The following is a 12361-nucleotide window of genomic DNA, read 5'->3' as shown; positions in this document are numbered from 1 at the left end:
GTTAGATGCACCTTTTACCCTTCTTGATTGCTTTTGTTTTTGTGTTTTCGCATTCATTTTATTTATTTTAAAAATTCGTGGTAAATTTGGTGACAAATTTAGCAAGCCTATGGAGATGAGCTGGGTGCAGCTTTGCTTATGCGTATTCTGAACATAGGCCTTCTCTTTAAGGCTTCATACCAGCCTTTTGTGTGAATAAAGGACAAGAGATAAAGTAAGGCCTATAATGCTTAACGAACATAAAAAGAATATAACTTAAAATGGCATGGGACGGTGATATGCAGGGACTCAGGCCTTGGGATGCAGTTCTAGTGGAGAAACAGGATACAGAAGCAGAAAAATAAATAAGCAAAGAAAATAGGGGCATGCACTTGGAGGAGAGCTGAAAGAGGGGTGGCTACATCAGAAAGGTGGGCATGAGAGGCGCCAGAGTTTAGGCCAACAAAGTTTGAGGGAACGGTCCCCACAACCACTCTCACTTCTGACACCAACTACAAGTTCCGGGGGTTCCCCCAACCACACTCAAGTTCAATAATTCACTGCAGCGCTGACAGGGTTTATCACAGAGGAAGGATACAGATTAACGTCAGCAAAGGGCAGAGGTGCATGGGGGGAGACACGGTTGCACCAAATGGGAGGCTTCTGTTGTCTTCTCCTTGGGCAGTCAGGGCACATTACTTTCAAGCATTGATGTGTGTCAATATACACGAAGTCGCCAACCAGGAAATCTCACCCAAGCCACCAAATTCTGAGTTTTTATTGGGACTCCATTGCATAGGCATGACTGATTGATTGATTACCCTCCTGGTTGATCTAAGTCTCCAGGTTGACCTGTACCCATGTAACCCAAAACTCCCATCCTAAATCACATTGTCGCTATCTGGCTAGTCCAAAGGCCCCCAGGCAAACAAATACTACTTCCAGGACTGAGAGCAAAGGACAGACTTCTTTTTGGACCAGGTTAAATTCTTTACTACCTCCTTGAATAGGTGTCTTTTGTGCTATGATCTAAGGTAAAGAAAGCAGCCATAAGAAATATATTTGAGAATAGTCTAGTCAGAAAAAGCAGGGAATTTTGGATTTGGTTCTGGGCGTGATTGGGTTCTTGGATTATAGTAGGGGAGCAGGGGAAGCAGAGACTAGACAGTTTAGAAACCAAAGATAGGGACTTAAACATGGGTGGACTAGGGGCAAATTTGTCTCTTCTTAATTTATGACTTTGTTGTGTTTTTCATAACTTAAATCAAAATCAATAATTTGATGGATATGGGTTGAACAAAAATCCTCCCTTTTGACTAAGCAATTAAAATGAGGTGTGAGCAGGGGGTGAGGAGGCAGTAATTGTAGAGATCTTTTCTGAGACTGGAGTTAATATAAAGGGGGTAAAACTGAGCGAGGGTAGAAAAACACCTGGTCCTGGACACAGCGTTTGAGCTCCTGTGTCAAACAGTACTTGAAACCAACATACCCCAGGACTTTCATGAGCCAATGAATTTCTTTTTCATTTTTTTCACTTAGAATGGAGACATCCTAATACATTGCTGTGAGAATTTACAGACTAAGAGGTAAGCTACTTCTGAAATATAAGGTCCCAGGGAATAGGAGCTTTGGTCTGTTTTGTTCACTATTGTGTTTCTGATTCCTACAAAATGTCAGGCACATTGTAGGCACTCAGTACACAATTTGTAAAATAAGATAATAGATGTTCAAAAACTCTAATTCAAAAAGATACATGCATCCCAATGTTCATAGCAGCACTATTCACAATAGCCAAGACATGGAAACAACCTAAATGTCCATCAGCAGAGGAATGGATAAAGAAGATGTGGTACATATATACAGTGGAATACTACTCAGCCATTAAAAAGAATGAAATAATGCCATTTGCAGCAACATGGTTGGACCTAGAGACTATCATACTAAGTGAAGTAAGTCAGAGAGAGAAAGACAAATACCATATGGTATCACTTATATGTGGAATCTGAAATATGACACAAATGAACTTATCTACGAAACAGAAACAGACTCACAGATATAGAGAAGAGACTTGTGGTTGCCAAGGGGGAGGGGTGTGGCAGAGGGATGGCTTGGGAGTTTGGGATTAGCAGATGCAAACTATTATATATAGAATGGATGAACAGCAAGGTCCTACTGTAGAGCACAGGGAACTATATTCAATATCCTGTGATAAAGGAAAAGAATATGAAAAAGAATATACATATATGTGTGTAACTGAATCACCTTGCTGTACATCAGAAATTAACACATTGTAAATCAACTATACTTCAATAAAATTTAAAAAAATAATAATAATAATAGACGTCCAGTCCTGGCTTTGAATCCCAGTTCTGCTATTTACTCTCTGTAAGTTTGGACTGTGAAAATTAATAAAGGGAAACCTCACTAACATGGAGTCAAGAGGCCAGAGGGGGTGCTCTCACTCAATGTCAATACAGATCCCAGCAGGAAGAGATGGTACCTCACATCCCCTGTGGGAAGTGACATTACTACCACCAGAGAGAGGAAGATTTTCTCTTGGCCTGGCAACAGCTCAGCCAATGAGAGACCATCACACCTCAGCCAATGAAAGCCACTGTATTTCAAATTCCCAGTTTCTTCCAACGGACTGCCCCTCCCAAGTTCCCCTTCTCCTCTATAAGAGTTTCCTTTCTTTTGTTTTACCAGACTTGCTTGTAGGTTGCCATAGTTGCATATCCCAAATTGAAATTCTTTGCTGCTCAGGAATAAACCCATTTTGTTGGTAAAATAACTGACTTTTATTGTTTCAGGTTAACAGGACAAAAAGACTAATTTCTCTCAGCCTCAATTTTCCTGTGAAGTGGTGAAAAGGCAGCTTTCAAGCTGAAAGGCTGTGACTTTCCCATTTTGACCCCACTATGCCTCCAGAGACTGATTCACCCTACTCATTTGCCCTCTTAATTGCAAACAATAAGTATGAATGATGTCTGTTTAATCAATTTATGCTTATTACTCTTAGAAACAATTAACAAGTAATAGAAATCTAAACTACACATGGTAAAACTTGTTACAAATTTAAAAAACCGATTGAAAAGTTATATCTGGTTAGCAACAGCAGAAAAATTTACTCAGGAAAATTAGCCTTCGTAGAAAGAATCATTAACATAAAATTAACTTCCTAAAAATGCACAATTCAAAATTTGCTCTTTAAAAATTGATGAAAGCATCAAATCTTAAACCTTAGATGTGCAAAATGAAGCCTGGAGACACTGCACTGAGTAAAAATTATTTAATTATCTGCACACACACCAATCCTTTCCAATGCCAGAAGCTGTGATAAATAAATGTTTTATACTGAAGAGCTGATTAATGAGTAAAATCTTGGCCGCAGAAAGTACAGGGGTAGTGTACTGAGTAGTAAACTACTCAGTCAGGCTTCAGTAGTGACTCAGACGGGCGGGTCTGATCCAGGTACTCAGACAGCCATCAGGGCTCAGCTTTCACCCCCCAGGTGACTCCTCTTTATTGGCCTCCGGCTCTGGCGGGAGCCAGATTCAGTCCCAGGGAAAAGAAAAGAGCATCTTTTCTGGGTTGCAGCCTCAGATTCCCGAACTTCACTCTGATTGGATCAACTGGGGTCATTTGTCTACCCCCGAACCAATCACCAGTCAGGTGGCTCTGTGGCTGTGATAGGTCAAACCCGGTCATGTGACCTCCCTGGGACCGGAAATGCCTGACCCGAATTCACTGGCAGAGGGAGGTCTAATGAACAGGGCCAAACCCTGCAGAAGGACAAGGCGTTCTGCGTGGCCGAATAACCACCCCATGCCACTCCATCCCAGGGAAGATAAACTCACTAGCAAGAAATGAAAAAGGAAGACCTTGTGGTCTTTCCATTGTACTGTGTAGAACGCTAATTAAGGCATTGAATTACCCTAACAGGGTTCCCTCTGGAAAACACTTTCTTAATGAATTCTTACTGATGTCAGAACAATTTTGACTAAATGTGTTTATCCATAAATGTTCCCTGGATTCTGAATGTGGCATCTAAACATCCAGTCTCTGTGGTATCTCATTCGAAAAAATGGAGTCCCACAGTCAAAGCAATTAAAAATGATTCCAATCTTTATTAAGTTATCCCTAAGAATATTAAAAGAGGTCTCATTTGTAACCCCCAAGATCACTCTGGCCTTTCTACAGTCTTCTAGTGTTTCATGTCTTTTATACCCTATAGTTCCCAGAGTACTCTTTTTCTCCCTCAGCACTCCCTAAACTTACCCACCAGGGCACTCGTACTGGGTCAGCACTTTCCGTCCATCCACCACCATCGTTAATTTCTCTCCAATAAGTATTAGCCCTAGCTTTTCCTCTGCCTCCCCCCAACAGATTATTCCAAAGCATATAATATGGGGAGCAGTTGGATAATGTTGAATTTTCAACCAGAACTCTCTTATCCCGCCAGGGGAAGAATAAGAGTGTGACTACTAATACATAATTTGTCAATTTTTCCTTATGACATACATAGGCAGTCAAATGTCTCTGGGGGTCAAAACATCAGTCAGATCATGGTAGTGCGTTCAAAACAGCTACTTATCACGATTGAAAGAGACCTATGTTCCTAAGAAAGAGAATCTGATAACCACCCCCATGATGGATGGGGGTAGTTCTCTCAGAAAGGGGGTCATTGTGAGTTGGACTTAGACAAGGCCTGAAAAGGTATCCTCTCCTACAGGAGGCCACCTTAGAAAGGAGAGAAGGGAGAGAGAACAGGGGCAACGAGAAAGGCCATTAGTCATTGGGATAAGCATCATAATGCCCCCCATAGATGTCCACACCCTAATCCTTAGAACCTGTGACTATGTTACCTTACATGACAAAAGGGGTCTTGCAGGCTCTTGGACTTTCCTGGATTATTAGGGGTGGGCCCAGTCTAGTCTTCTGAGCCCTTGCAAGCAAAGAACTTTCTCCAGGTGAAAAAGATGCGGCAGAAAGGGCTGTCAGAGAAACTGCAAATGTGAGGTGTCAATGCCCCACCACTGACTCTGAAATGTAGGCTCACGTGCAAGGACCCAAGAGACTTCTAGGCACTAGGGGTGGACACCAGCTGACAGCCAGCAAGGAAATGGGGCCCTCTGTCCAATATCTGCAAGGAACTGGGTTCTACCAACAACCTGCGTGGGCTTGGAAGCCGATTCTTCCTTACACCTCCCTGTAAGGGCCCAGGCATTGACACTTTGATTTCAGCCTTATGAAACACAAGCAGAGAACCCAGCTGAGCCACCCAGACTTCTGACCTACAGAACTGTGAGCTAACAGATATGTATTGTCTGAAGCTGCTGAGTTTTCGATAACTTGTTATGTCAATAATAGAAGACAAATATAGTCATTTACTAAAAGTAGGAATTTAGCTCCTGGAAGATAGGGCATATATCTTAGTATTATGTGTCCCTTTTCAAGGAGTGTTACAAATAAATGAATGAAAGAATGAGTAGGGGAAGGATGGTGACACACTGATCTATCTGTCCTCCCTACCCACATAGCTATGTTCTGGGTTGACATGAACTGAATAAATAAATCATTAAATAAATCAATAAAAACTGAATAAATAAATAAATCATAAATCAACATTCAGTTGCCACAGAGTGAGAAGGGCCTACACAGAGCTAGAACAGAACTGAATGCCTCCTGAAATCACGGTGGGAATCATATGACAATTCATAGGCCAGAGACTCATGGTTAAGGGTGATGTACACCCCAACACATTGGCTCCAGCCTTCTCCTATGCAGCCTAGAGTTTTCATCGAGACCATCGGTTTTATTTTTCCCACCTGATTCATCCATCAGAAATGGTTGCTTCTTCAGTACACTGAAGTTGGAGCCAACACTCTGGAGGTTACAGCACACTGATAACGTGATGTGCAGATTGATGGGACCGTTTATAAACCATATGTATAAAGTATTACTTACTCAGAGTAAGAACTAAAGTCCTTACAGTGGCCTGCAAGGTCCTGCCCAATCTGATCATCCTCCAAGACCTCCAGAGCCTTGTTTCCCTCTGCACTTCCCTCCACTGACTCCCAGCCAGCCATGTGCCACCTCAGGGCCTTTGCACTGTCTGTTCTTGTCTGAATGCTCTTCCCCCAGATATCTGTGTAGCTTGGTCCCTTATTTCCTTTAAGACTTTGGTCCAGTGACACCTTTTCTGGGAGGCCTGTCCTGCCGCACCCCGTTAAGAATTGCCATTTCTTCTTCACACTCTGAACCCTCTTACCTTGTTCTTTTTTCTCCTTAACACCTACACCCACTGACCAACTATGTCCTATGTCCTCTGACACTTATTTTGTATGCTGCTTATTATTTGTCTTTCTCCTCCGAAATGTCCACTCCATCCAGGGATTTTTGTCCACTTTGCTCAGCAATTCTCGCCAACACCTGGAATGGGGCCCAGGACATAGGAGGTGTGTAATAAATATGTGTTGAACAACTTATGCTGCAAAATTTGCTTAATACATGTATTCATTCAAAAGTAAACTTTATAACCGTGGTGGGAAACTTAACGGCAAATTACAGGTTCGTGAACTTCTGGCCAGCTGCAGAGTTTGAATTTGAACCTAGCAAAGTTCCTGCCTATTTTAAAATTTGTGACTCTAAGTTAATACATTTATTTTTTAAAACATCTTTATTGGAGTATAATTGCTTTACAATGGTGTGTTAGTTTCTGCTGTATAAGAACGTGAATCAGCTATACGTATACATATATCCCCATATCCCCTCCCTCTTGCGTCTCCCTCCCACCCTCCCTATCCCCACCCCTCTAGGTCGACAAAAAGCACAGAGCCGATCTCCCCGTGCTATGCAGCTGCTTCCCACTAGCCATCTATTTTACGTTTGGTCGTGTATATATGTCCATTCCACTCTCTCACTTCATCCCAGCTTACCCTTCCCCCTCCCCACGTCCTCAAGTCCATTCTCTACGTCTGCATCTTTAGTCCGGTCCTGCCCCTAGGTTATCAGAACTTTTTTTTTTCTTAGATTCCATATATATGTGTTAGCATACGGTATTTGTTTTCCTCTTTCTGACTTACTTCACTCTGTATGACAGACTCTAGGTCCATCCACCTCACTACAAATAACTCAATTTCATTTCTTTTCATGGCTGAGTAATATTCCATTGTATATATGTGCCACATCTTCTTTATCCATTCACCTGTCAATGGACACTTAGGTTGCTTCCATGTCCTGGACACTTAGGTTGCTTCCATGTCCTGGCTATTGTAAAGGGTGTTGCAATAAACATTGTGGTATATGACTTTCTTTGAATTATGGTTTTCTCAGGATATATGACCAGTAGTGGGATTGCTGGGTCCTATGGTAGTTCTATTTGTAGTTTTTTAAGGAACCTCCATACTGTTCTCCATAGTGGCTGTATCAATTTACATTCCCACCAACAGTGTAGGAGGGTTCCCTTTTCTCCACACCCTCCCCAGCATTTATTGTTTGTAGATTTTTTGATGATGGCCATTCTGACTGGTGTGAGGTGATACCTCATTGTAGTTTTGATTTGCATTTCTCTAATGATTAATGATGTTGAGCATCCTTTCATGTGTTTGTTGGCAATCTGTATATCTTCTTTGGAGAAATGTCTATTTAGGTGTTCTGCCCATTTTGGGATTGGGTTGTTGGTTTTTTTGATATTGAGCTGCATGTGCTACTTGTATATTTTGGAGATTAATCCTTTGTCAGTTGCTTCATTTGCAAATATTTTCTCCCATTCTGAGGGTTGTCTTTTTGTCTTATGGTTTCCTTTGCTGTGCAAAAGCTTTGAAGTTTCATTAGGCCCCATTTGTTTATTTTTGTTTTTATTTCCATTTCTCTAGGAGGTGGATCAAAAAAGATCTTGCTGTGATTTATGTCATGGAGTGTTCTGCCTATGTTTTCCTCTAAGAGTTTTATAGTGCCTGGCCTTACATTTAGGTCTTTAATCCATTTTGAGTTTATTTTTGTGTATGGTGTTAGGGAATGTTCTAATTTCATTCTTTACATGTAGCTGTCCAGTTCTCCCAGCACCACTTATTGAAGAGGCTGTCTTTTTGTATTTGTATATTCTTGCCTCCTTTATCAAAAACAAGGTGATCATATGTGCATGGGTTTATCTCTGGGCTTTCTATCCTGTTCCATTGATCTATATTTCTCTTTTTGTGCCAGTACCATATTGTCTTGATTACTGTAGCTTTGTAGTATTGTCTGAAGTCAGGGAGCCTGATTCCTCCAGCTCCCTTTTTCTTTCTCAGGATTGCTTTGACTATTCAGGATCTTTTGTGTTTCCATATAAACTGTGAAATTTTTTGTTCTAGTTCTGTGAAAAATGCCAGTGGTAGTTTGATAGGGATTCCATTGAATCTGTAGATCGCTTTGGGTAGTAGAGTCATTTTCACAAGGTTGATTCTTCCAATTCAAGAACATGGTATATCTCTCCATCTGTTTGTATCATCTTTAATTTCTTTCATCAGTGTCTTATAGTTTTCTCCATACAGGTCTTTTGTCTCCTTAGGTAGATTTATTCCTAGATATTTTATTCTTTTTGTTGCAGTGGTAAATGGAAGTGTTTCCTTAATTTCTCTTTCAGACTTTCATTGGTGTAAAAGAATGCAAGACATTTCTGTGCATTAATTTTGTATCCTGCTACTTTACCAAATTAATTGATTAGCTCTAGTATTTTTCATGTAGCATCTTTAGGATTCTCTATGTATAGTATCATGTCATCTGCAAACAGTGACAGTTTTACTTCTTCTTTTCCAATTTGGATTCCTTTTGTTTATTTATTTTTTTCTTTTCTGATTGCTGTGGCTAAAACTTCCAAAACTATGTTGAATAAAAGTGGTGAGAGTGGGCAACCTTGTCTTGTTCCTGATCTTAGAGGAAATGGTTTCAGTTTTTCAACATTGAGAATGATGTTTTCTGTGGGTTTGTCATACATGGCCTTTATTATGTTGAGGTAGGTTCCCACTATGCCTACTTTCTAGAAGGTTTTTAGCATAAATGGGTGTTGAATTTTGTCAAAAGCTTTCTCTGCATCTATTGAGATGATCATATGGTTTTTCTCCTTCAATTTGTTAATATGGTTTATCACATTGATTGATTTGTATATATTGAAGAATCCTTGCATTCCTGGGATAAACTCCACTTTATCATGGTGTATGATCCTTTTAATGTGCTGTTGGATTCTGTTTGCTAGCATTTTGTTGAGGATTTGTGCATCTGTGTTCATCAGTGATATTGCCCTGTAGTTTTTTTTGTGTGTGACATCTTTGTCTGGTTTTGGTATCAGGGTGATGGTGGCCTCGAAGAATGAGTTTGGGAATGTTCCTCCCTCTGCTATGTTTTGGAAGAGTTTGAGAAGGATAGGTGTTAGCTCTTCTCTAAATGTTTGATAGAATTCGCCTTTGAAGCCATCTGGTCCTGGGCTTTTTTGTTGGAAGATTTTTAACCACAGTTTCAATTTCAGTGCTTGTAATTGGTTTGTTTATATTTTCTATTTCTTCCTGGTTCAGTCTTGGAAGGTTGTGCTTTTCTAAGAATTTGTCCATTTCTTCCAGGTTGTCCAGTTTATTGGCATAGAGTTAGTTGTAGTAATCTCTAATGATCCTGTGTATTTCTGCAGTGTCATTTGTTACTTCTCCTTTTTCACGTCTGATTCTATTGATTTGATTCTTTTCCCTTTTTTTCTTGCTGAGTCTGGCTAATGGTTTATCAATTTTGTTTATGTTCTCAAAGAACCAGCTTTTAGTTTTATTGATCTTTGCTATCATTTCCTTCACTTCTTTTTCATTTATTTCTGATCTGATCTTTATGATTTTTTTCCTTCTGCTAACTTTGGGTTTTTTTACATCTTTATTGGATACTTTGGGCTTTTTTTTGTTCTTCTTTCCCTAATTGATTTAGGTGTAAGGTTAGGTTGTTTACTTGAGATTTTTCTTGTTTCTTGAGGTAGGCTCATATTGCTATAAACTTCCCTCTTAGAACTGCTTTTGCTGCATCCCATAGGTTTTGGGTTGTCGTGTTTTCATTGTCATTTGTTTCCAGGTATTTTTTGATTTCCTCTTTGATTTCTTCAGTGATCTCTTGGTTATTTAGTAGTGTATTGTTTAGCCTCCATGTGTTTGTATTTTTTACAGTTTTTTTTTCCTGTAATTGATATCTACTCTTATAGCGTTGTGGTCAGAAAAGATACCTGATACGATTTCAATTTTCTTAAATTTACCAAGGCTTGATTCGTGACCCAAGATATGATCCTAGAGAATGTTCCATGAGTACTTGAGAAGAAAGTGTATTCTGTTGTTTTTGGATGGAATGTCCGATAAATATCAATTAAGTCCACCTTGTCTAATGTGTCATTTAAAGATTGTGTTTCCTTATTTATTTTCATTTTGGATGACCTGTCCATTGGTGAAAGTGGGATGTTGAAGTCCCCTACTATTATTGTGTTACTGTCGATTTCTCCTTTTATGGCTGTTAGCATTTGCCTTATGTATTGAGGTAGTCCTGTGTTGGGTGCATAAATATTTACGATTATCATATCTTCTTCTTGGATTGATCCCTGGAGCATTATGTAGTGTCCTTCTTTGTCTCTTGTAATATTCTTTATTTTAAAGTCTATTTCGTCTGATATGAGAATTGCTACTCCAGCTTTCTTTTGATTTCCATTTGCATGGAATCTTTTTCCATTCCTTCAGTTTCTGTCTGTATGTGTCCCTAGGTCTAAAGTGGGTCTCTTGTAGACCGCATATATATGGGTCTTGTTTTCATATCCATTCAGCCAGTCTATGTCTTTTAGTTGGAGCATTTAATCCATTTACATTTAAGGTAATTATCGATATGTATGTTTCTATTACCATTTTCTTAATTGTTTAGGGTTTGTTTTTGTAGGTCTTTTCCTTCTCTCATGTTTCCCGCCTAGAGAAGTTCCTTTAGCATTTGTTGTAAAGCTGTTTTGGTGGTGCTGAATTCTCTTACCTTTTGCTTGTCTGTAAAGGTTTTAATTTCCCTATCAAATCTGAATGAGATCCTTGCTGCGTAGAGTAATCTTGGTTATGGTCTTTTCCCTTTCATCACTTTAAATATGTCCTGCCACTCCCTTCTGGCTTGCAGAGCTTCTGCTGGAAGATCAGCTGTTAACCGTATGGGGATTCCCTTGTATGTTAATTGTTGCTTTTCCCTTGCTACTTTTAATATTTTTTCTTTGTATTTAATTTTTGATAGGTTGATTAATATGTGTCTTGGCGTGTTTCCCCTTGGATTTATCCTGTATGGGACTCTCTGTGCTTCCTGGACTTGATTGACTATTTCCTTTCTCATATTAGGGAAGTTTTCAACTATAATCTCTTCAAATATTTTCTCAGTCCCTTTCTTTTTCTATTCTTCTTCTGGGGCCCCTATAATTCAAGTGTTGTTGTGTTTAAAGTTGTCCCAGAGGTCTCTGAGACTGTCCTCACTTCTTTTTATTCTTTTTTTCTTTATTCTGCTCTGCGGTAGTTATTTCCACTATTTAATCTTCCAGGTCACTTATCCGTTCTTCTGCCTCAGTTATTCTGCTATTGATTCCCTCTAGATAATTTTTAATTTCATTTATTGTGTAATTCATCATTGTTTGTTTGCTCTTTAGTTCTTCTAGGTCCTTGTTAAATGTTTCTTGTATTTTCTCCATTCTAATTCCAAGATTTTGGATCATCTTCACTATCATTACTCTGAATTTTTTTTCAGGTAGACTTCCTATTTCCTCTTCATTTGTTAGGTCTGGTAGGTTTTTACCTTGCTCCTTCATCTGCTGTGTGCTTCTCTGTCTTGTCATTTTGCTTAACTTACTGTGTTTGGGGTCTCCGTTTCACAGGCTGCAGGTTCGTAGTTCCCGTCATTTTTGGTGTCTGACCCCAGTGGGTAAGGTTGGTTCAGTGGGCTGTGTAGGCTTCCTGGTGGAGGGGACTGGTGCCTGTGTTCTGGTGGATGAGGCTGGATCTTCTCTTTCTGGTGGGCAGAACTGCGTCTGGTGGTGTGTTTTGGGGTGTCTGTGACCTTATTATGATTTTAGGCAGCCTCTCTGCTAATGGGTGGGGTTGTGTTCCTGTCTTGCTAGTTGCTTCGCATGGGGTGTGCGGCACTGGAGCTTGCTGGTCGTTGAGTGGAGCTGGGTCTTCGTGCTGAGACAGAGATCTCTGGGGAGCTCTCACCGTTTGATATTCGTGGGGCCGGGAGGTCTCTGGTGGTCCAGTGTCATGAACTTGGCTCTGCCACCTCCGAGGCTCAGGCCTGACGCTCGGCCGGAGCACCAAGACCCTGTTGGCCACATGGCTTTTTGCCTCTTCTACTCTTCTCCCATCGTTTGGGG

The sequence above is a fragment of the Mesoplodon bidens genome, assembly GCF_964165515.1.
Source record: "Mesoplodon bidens genome assembly, chromosome: 13".
In the NCBI taxonomy this organism is placed as follows: domain Eukaryota; kingdom Metazoa; phylum Chordata; class Mammalia; order Artiodactyla; family Ziphiidae; genus Mesoplodon; species Mesoplodon bidens.
This window is presented reverse-complemented; position numbering follows the sequence as displayed.